Genomic DNA, 12,379 nt, shown 5'->3' with positions numbered 1-12,379 from the left:
GAGAGAGAGAGAAAGAGGGAGAGAGAGAATAGCCAAGCAGTAGAATAGGGCCTAGGCCATTTTGGCCTAGGCCTGAGCCTAAGGGAGAGCAAGTCAGTATTTGTCATTTGCCACAAGATCATCTTCAAGCAAGTTCCAGTCCTCCGAACTCCAACTCCAACTACCTCCCGAACTGACTTCTAATCTAAAACACCAACTCCTCAAATTCAATAAGTCCTTTCCTTTTAAAGAAATTTTCTCTTATGTCACCTCCCCTAAATTTTCACATCTACCAATCACAGTAGACGCTTTTCCACAGGACTGCCCATTCATAGTTCTCATCTTCTTTTGTTTTCACCTTCTCTGGTTAGATTAAATCTTCTGAGTACTGTAAATTTTGAAATTTCTCAGACTTGTGAATGTTAAAAATTTCCACATTGAGGAATCCTCCATTGGAACAAATTCCCTACTGGGAAACATTCCCTATTTTGATGTGACAACTCACCAGGATCAGAAATGGGAGGACCTCTACTCCACCCATACTTAAGACTGTTTTAGGGGAGAAAACTCCTTGCTAAACAATGAAAGTACTTGGACCCATGCTTATAATAAGGCAAGGAGTTCTTTGAGCCATGTCTGTTTTTTAGAATTGATACAATGAGATGCTAAGTACCTAAAAGGGTCGGGCAAGTTTTCTCTTAATGAGATTAGTTGACTCAGCTGTGTTTTCACTGGTTCAGACTTACTGAGGAGATTAGTCGACTTAGCAAGAATTCAGATGTGCAGTCCTTTGGAAAACTTTTACAGTGATTGGTAGATGTAATGACTTAGGGGAGGTGACATAGGAGAAAAACCCTTATATAAGAAAAAGCAGAATCTCTTGAGAATCCAATCCTTTTGGAGGATCTTTGATGAGGATCGCTTGGGAAGAATCTCTTGAGAGAGGCTCTGAAGAAGGGAAGCTCTTGGAAGACAATCTCTAAGGAGGTTTCGCTGGAGCTCCTCTGAGGGGACTCTGTCCCTCTGGAGGCTCTGGAGAGAGGCCCTTTGGAACAGTCTCTGGCTGGAAGGCTCTTTAAGGAGGACTCTGGCTGGAACTCTCTCTGGTGAAGTCAGCTGAGATGGAGCTGGCCTGGTGTCACTAGAATCCTTGCTTAGACAGACCTTGTGGTGAGTGTTAAAAGACTGACTGACTGATCTCTCTCTCTTAAGACTCAGGTCTAGGCCATGTTGGCTTAAGGCCCTTCATACTTATTTCCTTTTTCTCTCTTTCTCTCTTTTCTTTAATTCCACATTTGTATTAATTAAAATCTCTATAAAACCCAGTTGACTTGGGTATTTGAATAATTGGGAATATTTCCCTGGCAACCACCTTATATTTGATTTAAAAACCAAGACACTGTAGTGAAACATATTTTCTGCAGTCAAATTTACTCACCCTCTTTTATATCTATCACAATTTATATCTTCCACCATTTTAACTCACTACAGTTTACAACATCAACCATTTTAATTATTACAGTTTATGGCCTTCAACTACAGTTTAAGGCTTTCACCCATTTTAAATGTTACAGTACTTCACACCTCTTTTGTTAAGCTTGCCTTTTGTAAGTTGCTTGATCTTTTAGTGATTAATTTAACCTTTATAGGTACTGAGCACCTTTTTTATAAGATATAAAAATAGAACTAGCTTAAGGTTCTAGCTTTACTAGAAGTATGAGTTAGGGACTTTTCATTGTCCAGTCAGGAGTTTGCAACTTTATTTTCCCCTAAGGCACTGTCTGAGTAGGGTGGAGTAATTTTAAAAGTTCTCAAAAAATTCCTGATCAAGTACCTCCATTGTTAAAAATAGGGAATAGCTTAATCAAATCTTCTGAAGTAGAGTCTGAGTAGTTTTAAGATTCACACCCTTATAGATTATTGGTATTTGTATAGGTATTTCCAATGCCTTTGTCCTGAGTGGACAGGCTGTTGTTTTGACTATTGAGAATGATGCCTTCCTAAACAGTACCTAAAGAATTGCAGCTCAGGCCAGTTATTTAAAAATATATTTATTGTAATTATAAAAATTTTAGAGGAAGGGATAGTAAAAAGAAAACTGGTAGAAAGGTATTTCTTATATTATGTAGGTACCTATGTTAATAAATCTAATCTATAACCACTCAACCTATCTGGTACATGAGTACCTTCTTCTTCAATAGAGTTGAAGCTTTCTTTTTTCCTATTAATCTAAAACCACCAAACCTTATCTATCTATCTTTATCTAAATTATAAACTATTAAACAAGAAGAATATGTCAGGTCTCATTTTCCTGCTGCTGAGATGTGATTTCCAGCTAGTAAGAGATTTCACTGCCTTCTCAACTCTAACAGGTTAGACTTTAGTGCCACCTATTGGAGCAGGTACAGGTACTGCAACCAGAAATCTCCTCTTCTCTGGCCTGATAAGATTGTTTTTCTCAGGATGTCAATTTACCATGATTTTCCTAACTCATAGAGCCACACTTTGGATCACCTTCCTTGTTTAGGTCAGCCATTGGATCAACTGCATTTCTCAAAGTTTCTTGAGAATATTCTCTCCCATCAATCATTTTTGAGATTCCTTTCAGATATAAAGAAATCCAGCTTATTAATCTCTCTTATGTATCTATAAATAAAGTATGCTCCTTAACTCTATTTCCTAATAACTCAATCAATTAATCAATATTTTTCTATACTACTCCGCCACCTGGAATTGCCCCTTATATGTTCTTCACTAATTCTTTCTCTTTTCATTTTGTTAAAATATGTTTTCAGATATAGCAATTATTTTTTAACTCTACATGATATTATTTAAGTACTCTATTTCCTCTATTCTTAATATAGGCCAATTTATATTTTTGTAAACATTTATCCATTTCACCTAGCTTATCAGATTTATTTTCATGTAATTGGGCAAAATAGCTACTGATTGTTTAATTTTCTCTTTGTTAGAGTTGAAATCACCTTTTTAATTTTTGTTACTGGTCATATGATTCTCTTCTTTCTTTTTTTTAAATCAAATAGCCAATGTTCTATCTATTTTATTTGTTTTATTTCATAGAACCAGCTCCAAATCCTATTTTTAGTCTCTACTTAGAGATTTTTAATTTAGTTCTTTTTTTTGCATGCTCAATTCATTGATCTGCTTTATTCTAAATTTTATTGATATAAGCACTCAGTACTCCTGAGTACTCCTTTTATTGTATCCCATAACTTTTATTATTTTGTCTCCTCATTGCCATTATCTTATATGAGATCAATGAACATTTCAATTATTTGTTCTTTGACCAATGCATTTTGAAGAATTTGATTATTTAGTTTCCAATTTATTTGCAATTAGCCTTTCCATGATTTATTATAATTTTTACTGCATTATGATCTGAAAAACTTGCACTTATTATTTCTGTTTTTCTGTATTGGGTGTGAAGTTTTTAAGTACATGGTCAATTTTTATATATCTCTCATGTGCTTTTGAAAAGAAGATATGTTCCTTTTTATTCCCATTCAATTTTATCTAGACATCTATTAAATCTAATTTGTCTAAAATTCCATTTACTTCTTTACTTCTTTTTTTATTTGGTTAAATTTATCTAGTTCTTATGGGGGAAGTTTGAAGTCCCCTATTAATATAGTTTTATTGTCTATTTCCTCCTTAAGCTCCATTATATTCTCCTGTAAAAATCTGGATGCATTGCAATTTTGTGTATATTTGTTAAGTACTGACATTATTTCATTGTCTGTACTATCATTTATCAAGATATAATTACTTTCCTTATCACTTTTTGTTAAATCTATTTTTTGCTTTAGATTTGTCTGAGATCATGATTGCTACTATTGCTTTTTTGTCTCAATTGAAGCCAAATAGACTTTGACCCAGCCTCTTACATTTACTCTGTGTGTGTGTCTACCTGCCTCAAATGTGTTTCTTTTAAACAACATATGGTGAGGATCCTTGTTTTTAATCCAACCTGTGATTTAGTTTAGTTTTAAGAGTGAGTTTATCCCATTGACATTCAGTTATGATTACCATCTGTGTGTTCTCTATAATTTTTATTTCCTCTTTTTATCATACATGTTCCTCTTTCACTATTTCTCTCCACAACTGTGATTTGCTTTTAATCACTCCCCCATGCTGCCTCCATTGTATCCCTCCATTCCCCACAACCCCCTTTCTTATTCCCTTCTACTTTTCTATGGGGTAAGATAGGATAGTATGCCCCAGTGAGTCTGAGTATTCTTCCCTCTCTGAGCCACTTCAAATAAGAATAAGGTTTAAGTACTGCTTGCCACTACCCTCATCCTCTCCGCTATAATAATTTCCTCTGACATCTATTTCTGTGACATAATGTACACTATTTTACTTCTCTCTTCCTATTTCTCTCAGTGCAATCCTCTTTTTCATACCTAGAGTTTTCTTTACATATCATCCTAAACAACTTACTACCATATCCTCTGTCTATGTATCCTTCTTCAAATTACTCTGAAAACAATTTCTAACAGTTACCAATATTATCTTTCCATATAGGAATATAAACAGTTTGACCTCATTGAAGTCCTTAAGTTTTTTTCTCTTTGTTACTTACCTTTTTATGTTTCTCTTGAATTTTGTATTTGCACATTGTGGTAGAGACTTGAAGAGAGAGAGAGGTTTTTCAGGACAAGCCAAGATGCAAGAAACAAGATAGGGACCTAACCTGCCTGTCAGTCAAGAAGAAGGTTCCAAATGGAATGTTCCCAAGAGTTGGCACTTGAGCCTGACTGAAGGGGAAGAAGCTGAGAACTGATCCTGGTTAGCTTCTGTCCATGGCTGAAGGACCCTTGTAGGGCTGGCTTGGTTTTGGGCTTTCTGATCAAGGGGAAACCTCCTCTCTCTCTCTGAGATTTGACTGACCAAGAGTTGGAGGAAATCCAAGCTGAAGGAGAGACTTTTCTTGGTGCCTTTGTGAAAAAGGAAGATTTTAAACAGTTGTTCTCCATCCATCTCTCTAACTGTCTCTCTGTCACAGTTTATGACAAGTCTGATTATTTCCATAACCCTCCTAAATTCTCCTTGTAGTTTAGGGAAACCCTCATCCCTCTTACCTCAGTTTCCCATCCTGTTATCACAATAAACCCCTTACCTGGGAAAGAAAACTAGAGTATTTTATAGTCTATTCAGGGGGGAGGGAGGAAGCCAAAAGGCTTCCAGAAGTGGGCGGTTAAGGGAGGGAGTTAGGGAAGAAGAGGGGGGAGGAGGAGGTTAGGAAATATATTGATCCACTAGTCATCAGTAGGGTTCAGTAGGCAAACCCCAGAGCATTCCCCTTTAGCAGTATCCCCTGTGGCTCCATATCTCTCTATCTCTATAGTACCTCTACCTCCATTGTAACTAAGTACCATCAGGTGTGTCCCCATACCAGCAGCAGTTCTCTAGTCATAAGCCAGAGTACGTCAGTCACTGGAGCAACCAGAAATAGTTCACAACAGAATCACATTTCTATTTCAACATCAAATTTTCTGTTTGTCTGTTTTACTTCCCTTCAGAAATGCTTGTAAAGCTTTTATTTTATTAAATGACCATACTTTCCTCTGAAAGAATGTAGTCAGTTATCATGGGAGGTGACTTTGGTTATAAATCCAGTTCTCTTATCTTTGGGAATATCATACTCCAAGCCTTCTTGTCCTTCAACATCAAAGTTTCCAGATCCTATGTAATCCTCACTGGAGCTCCTTGATATTTCAATTGTTCTTTCTGACTGTTTGCCAAAGTTTCTCCTTGGCCTGGGAGTTCTTTAATGTGGCTATGACATTCCTGAGAGTTGTCATTTGGGGATTTATTATAGGTGGTGATTTGTGGATTCTTTCACCCTCTTTTTTACCCTCTTGTTTAATACTATCAGGGCAGTTTTGTTGGATAATTTCTTGTAATATGATATCTAGGTTGTTTGTGTGGTTTTTTGGTCATAACTTTCAAGCAATCCAATAATTCTAAAATTGTCTGTCCTGGATCTATTTTCCTGTCACTTGTATTTTCAATGAGATATGTGACAAGGAAATCACTTTAAAAGACTGATATATATTAATTTAAGGTCACCAAGGGATTCAGCTATGTAATTCCTAAATGAAAACTCAAGTCAGCAGTCAACCTTTTATGGAGTTTTTAATTACAAACAGGAGGAAGAAAGGTATGAGAGAGAGAGAGAGAGAGAGAGAGAGAGAGAGAGAGAGAGAGAGAGAGAGAGAGAGAGAGAGAGAGAGAGAGGGGAGATAAGGGATTAGGGCTTAAATACCCCCTCTGTTTAGGTTAGGCCAAAAGGCCCAAGCCCTTAGATAGCTGAGGCAAAGAAAAGAGATCAGTCCTTATCACTCACATGACCAAAATGGAGAAACAGTCTCAGGGGCCTCCACCTCCAGCCTCCTTCAGAGCAAGCTTCTCAGAGCACCACCTCTCAGAGCAAAACCTCTCGAACTCCTCAGTCCTCAGACCCCGCTATCTTTAAGGAAACCATCTAAATTCCCTCCCCTCAGTTTTCACATCTACCAATCACTGTCCATGTCTCCCCTGTGCCAAAGGTGGCTCTAGCTTAACCCAGGACTGCCCAGAGGTCTGCCCCCCTTTGTACATGTCTGTTGAAGGTCATATTCTTAAATAATTAAATTTTGATCTATGCTGCAGCCCTTCCTAAATCCTGTTAGGCTGAGTGGGGTGGAGATTGTAAGTTCCAAGACCTGGTTCTGTCATTCCAAGTATCTCTATTGTATCAATTCTAAAATCAATCATGACTCAAAGAAATTCCTGTTCTATGCTTAAGCATAGGTCAAAGACCTTTCCATTGTTCAGCAAAAGGTTTCTGTCCTAAAGCAGTCCCAAGTAGGGAGGAGAAGGAACCTCCCATGCCAAGGGGGTTCACATTCCAATAGAGTTCCCACTATCAGTAGGAAATTCCCTCCAAGCATGAAACCTTCCAATGGTGAAATTTCCAACATTCACAAGTCTAAGAAATTTTAAGGTTTACAGATAATTAGATGTTTTCTTCAATTTTTTTTCATTCTTTGATTTTGTTTTGTTTGTTGATGTCTTCTTAAGTCATTAGCTTCAATTTACCCAATTCTAATTTTTAAAAATTCATTTTTCCATGACTTTTTGATCCTCCCTTTCATTTGGTTCATTCTACATTTCATGGAACTCTGTTCTTCATTGGAGTTTTTACCTCTTTTTCCAGTAGGTCAATTCAGTTTTTCTGAGGAGTTCTTTTGTCAGATTTTTGTGTCTTGACCAATTTTGCTTTCTTTTTTAGTTGTTATTTTCTATTTATATTCATTTTATTTCCCACTTTTCTTTGACCTCACTTATTAGATTTTTAAATTCCTTTCTGAATTTGTCCATTGTTTCAGACCAATTTCAATTTTTCTTTGAAGTTCTGCCTATGGTTGCTTGCATTTCATCCTCCCCTATAGACTCTTTGCCTTTCTCTTTGTTTCCATAGTCATTTTCTAGAATTATATTTTTCTTTTGCTATTTTCTTATTTTCCCAGCCTTTTTTGCCTGTGTAGTGGAAATTCTGAAAGCTACTGTTTCTGTCTCCTCTGCTGATGGCTCGCAAGGCTATGTACTGTGAACACTTTGCCCTAGGGCTAGATTTTCACTATAGTGCAGGCTTTAAAGGCCCAAGTGCTATGAACTTCAAGGTCTAGTGCACTACAGGCTAGTGCCAGGATGTGGGACTTGAAAGGGTGGGTCTGGATTATAGGGTACTCTATTGTTGCTGTATCCAGTGTCCTCAGATTCCAAAGTTCACCTATGGCCAGGCATAGAATCTAGAGCAGTAGGAGGCAGGGTAGTGGGCCAGTACTTCTCTGTGTGGAGTTTTCCTTCTGCTTCCTCCCTTGTCCTGTGAAAATCAACACTCTCTGCCTACCTCTCAATCTATATTCAATGTATAAATATACATATGTCAGTATATTTTTATTTTAAATATGCATCTTTATATAGGTCCTATCAAACTATGATAATTTGACCAAATTTTCCTGCTAAATGGATGAAAATTATTAAAAGAAGAACCAATAGTTCTGAAGTGTGATGGTGATGATCAAATCTGTATTGTCCCTTTCAATTGACAAAGCACATTTCATATATTACCTCATTGATATCTATAACAGCTTTGGAAGAAATGCCAGTTGATTATTATTTTTCTCATTATGCACATAATCAAAAATCAAAAAAGATTCAGAAATTAACTACTTTGCTTATGATTACTTGGCTAGTGAATGGAAGATTCATAATTTGAATTTAGTCCTTCTGACTAATTTTAGCGCTATTTCCCTTTAACCATAGCTGCCTTGTCTATCCACACCTTGACTAGATTTAACCCAAATTCATTTAAAACAAACAAAAAAATAGTTGACTGCGGTTACAGAGAAGAAGTTTCCTAAATCAATTCATTATCAAGGATCTTACTGATATTTAATATCATGAAATAGTTTTAAAATAATAATAAAGATGAAGAGGAGTGAAAATATGATTGCACAGATGTTAATGCAGCCCAGTATATAGCTTTATTTATCAAAGGGAAAACTGAATAAATGGCTTCTGAATATCAAGCTCTTTCAAAATTGTGTGCTGGTTTTAAAACCTTGGGATTTGCTATGAAAGGAATCTCCTACCATCAAAGCTTTTCTTAATGTACAACTAACATTTAGAAATAAACACAGAACCCCTCCTCTCTCATTTTCAAATACATTATTTTATCCAGGACAGCCAGAATGTAAAAATGGCAACAAGTAAGCAGCTTTCCATATTGCTTCAGACCACTCTGGAGAATGAAAACTTTTCTGTCTTTTTATAAGATTAATAATTTCTGGGGTCTTGCTTCTGTAGGAACAGGAGGATAGAAAGAGAAACAGAATTGCTTTATATTAATCTTTATTTCCACCTCATGCATTCTCTTATCAAGTATTCACACTTTGCCTCAAGTGAAGAATTATATGATAAATTCATTTTTGTTTTATTTTCCTTATAACACTGCACTTGCCCTCCAGTGCAACTGCATCCCAGGATCATTGTTCACTCTGAGATTCTCCATTTGAATTTTATCATTCATCTAGTCAATTCTGATGCCCTCCTCTCCTTTAATTTTTTGCATGATCCTTTATACTGGACTGTTCCTTGGAGCTATTACTTACATTTGAATACCTCATTATAGCCACAAAGGGGTGATACTAGAGCAAGCATTGATTGATTTAAAAGATAATTTATGTTTGTGGATTGGAATTCACAATATGGGGATATTAAGAACCCCATCTATTTATTTGAAATCTATGAGAGCCCTGAAAATACATAAAAATGATCTGGGTTTTGTTGTTACCTCTGTATTTATTTTCTATATTGTTTTTGAAAAATCACTAAACTAATTCCAGGCATTATTTTCCTCATTTGTAATAAGGGAGAGGTGAATTCAATCATCCTATAATTCCTTCCATCTCTGAATATTATTATTAACTTCAGGTTTCTGACTTTAGCTCTCATCATCATGCAATAAATGAGTTGCTGACTTACAAGTGAAATGTCCTATTATTTATTCCCTGTGTGACCTTGTACAAGTCCTTTTTCTTTGCTGCACTTTGGTTTCTTCACTTTTAAACTATGTAGGATGAAAGGGAATCCTAACTCAAAACCTATGACAGGTGATTCAAATGTGATTCTCTGTCTCTTGACTGATTTGCAAAATCTAAGGACATTTTGGTACTTATTCAAATGAATTGGTGAACCTAACATAGTTCCCTTTGTATCTGTATGAAACAAATAACAGCTTCTATTTTTACAACACTTTTATTTCCAAATATATCCCCCCTGATGTCTCCAAGTCTTCATCATATTAATGAAGATTAAGAGTAGGAAAAATTGTCTTCGCAAGATTAAATAATTTAATCATTGGCTTTGACACTATATGTGATATTCTACACCCACATCCATTGTCTCCTCCTCTGCAAAGGGAGAGAGATGTATTTCCTCATTTTTATTAGTTATTATATTATCAAATTAGTTCTATTAATTGAGATAAAGAAACCTAGTTTGATGGGAGAAAGGATTTTTGTTGTTGTTTTGTTTTTTGTTCATTGGCTTCATATTCTCCTTGTGGAAAAGTAATATTGAAATGTGAAATCATTTTTCCTCTTAGCTCTCCCCTCAGATTCAGAATGAAACAGTATAATTCTGAGCTGAGGCTACCCCTTATTTCTCCACCACCATATGCAGATTCAGGTCACAATCCTGAGTCATGGTCCAAGGATGAGGAGGAGCAATAGCCTATACTAGTACTTGTGACCACTAGGAGAATGGGATGTTATTCTAAGTTTCAATGTGGAAAAGAGTGCTTGTGGTCACTCACAGACCAGGGCACAGATCAGAAGAATATTAAACACACTTCTCCTTAGACTGTATGACCTTGGAAGAATGGAAAATTTAGAGATCCCTAAAGGTATTTCTGAGCAAGTTGTTAGTTGAATTGTAAGTTCAAAAACCTGAATTTTAAGTTAAAAGACAAAAAAAGCCTACAAAAGAAGCAAAAATTTTAAAAAATTATTTTGATAACAGGGAAAATCAAAACATAAACTCAGAAGATGACAGAAAAGTTAATACTATGGCATCCAAAGCCTTCAATTAAAATAAGAATTGGTCTTGAGTCCCAATAGAATTAACAGAGAAACTCAAAAAGGATTTTAAAAATCAAATACAAGAATAAAAAATGGAAAAAGAAATTAGAATGATGCAGGAAATTCATGAAGTAGAGTTTGCAGTTTGATAAAGAGGCACAAAAATACAACGGAGAGAAAAAAGCCATAAAAAACCCAAATTGGCCAAATGGAAAAAGATAAAAAAAAATGCAATGAAGAGAACAACTTCTTAAAAGGCAGAATTGGCCATATGGAAAAAGAAGTACAAAAATTTATTGAAAAAAAAAGAAATTCTGAGAGCCAGTTTGGCAGAGTAGAAGCAGGGAAAGCTTGAACCACTATGAGAATCCTATCCAATCAAACATAAAATAATAACACAAAATGAATACCTCAGTGAAGGAACAAACAAGGCAATGGGGTGAAGCAAATTTCATGCAGAGACCAACTTAAAAGTTAGGCAGAGAGCATATGGTTCACTGGGATGAGAGGGGGAACACAGCCAGCAGGAGGGTAAATCAAGGAGTACCATACAATCCAACAGTAAGCCTTCCCCCACAAAAAAATAAAAAAAAATACAGTTCCAGTCTCTGAACCTGGGCACAAGCCAACATCTAGACCCTGAGACCCTATCTAAGCCAACAACAGTGCATACCTATGCACACCCTATGAAGTTATAAGCCCCAGGCAAAGCCTGCAGTAAGGTCTGGAATTCTAGCATGAGATAATATATGTTGTGGGCCTGATTTGTGTAAGATCAAAGAAACATAAGGAATGCTAGCCTAAGCTTTTAATGAGGACCTGATTCCCAACTTGTAACAGTCTGTGCAGAATTCCTAGGCCTGACACCCCAGCTCAAAACAGCCCCCAAGGGGACAGACTGTGGGAGGACAGCACTACCTGGCCCTTACCAAAGCTCAAAGCATAGCCCTAGGGCAAGGTAGTCCACAGTGTACCTGACCTGATCAAGCCTAGAATTAAAACAAAAGCCCCCACCAAAACCTGAGACCAGACCTGGAGCCCCAGAATAGGGTACCTCACATTCTTAGAGCTACAAGCCATCAGCAGTCTTAGAGAGTGGTTGAGTCAATGGTGTGAGATGGTTTTCAGTGCTCCCAGTTCATAGACCATTATACCACTTGGGAAGAACTGAAACTTACAGAAACCTAGAAATAAAGCTTAGAGTAGCATCAAAAAAGGACTAAAGTTTAAGTGAATGCCCTTTCTTCCCTGAGAACAGAACTCACTTTTAAAATAAAAGTGAAAAATCAAGAAAAAGCCTGAGAAAATGAGCAAACATTAAAAAAACATCTGAACTACATAAAATTTTTTATGGAAACAAAAAGCAAGGAACAGATATGCAAGGGGACAGTGAAAGCCAAGCAAATACAGAAAAACCTCAAAGAAAAATATGAATTGGTCTTGAAATCTGGAAGAGCTCAAAAAGAATTTCAAAAATCAATTAAGAGAATCAGAGAGAAAAGGAGGAAGAAAAATGAAAGCAATGCAAGATGAAATGGGCCAAATGGAAAAGGCGACTTAAAAGCTTACAGAAGAAAATAATTTGCTAAAATTAGAATTGGGCAACTAAAAGCTCATGATTTCATGGGACATCAAGAAATAATAAAACAAACCTAAAATAATGAAGAAAGGAAAAAAAGGAATATTGAAATATTTTATTGATAAAACATGTGACATGCAAAAAATAGATGCTAGACTATTAAGAATTA

This window comes from Monodelphis domestica, chromosome 1 (genome assembly GCF_027887165.1).
Source record: "Monodelphis domestica isolate mMonDom1 chromosome 1, mMonDom1.pri, whole genome shotgun sequence".
Lineage (NCBI taxonomy): Eukaryota > Metazoa > Chordata > Mammalia > Didelphimorphia > Didelphidae > Monodelphis > Monodelphis domestica.
Note: the sequence above shows the minus strand (reverse complement) of the source record.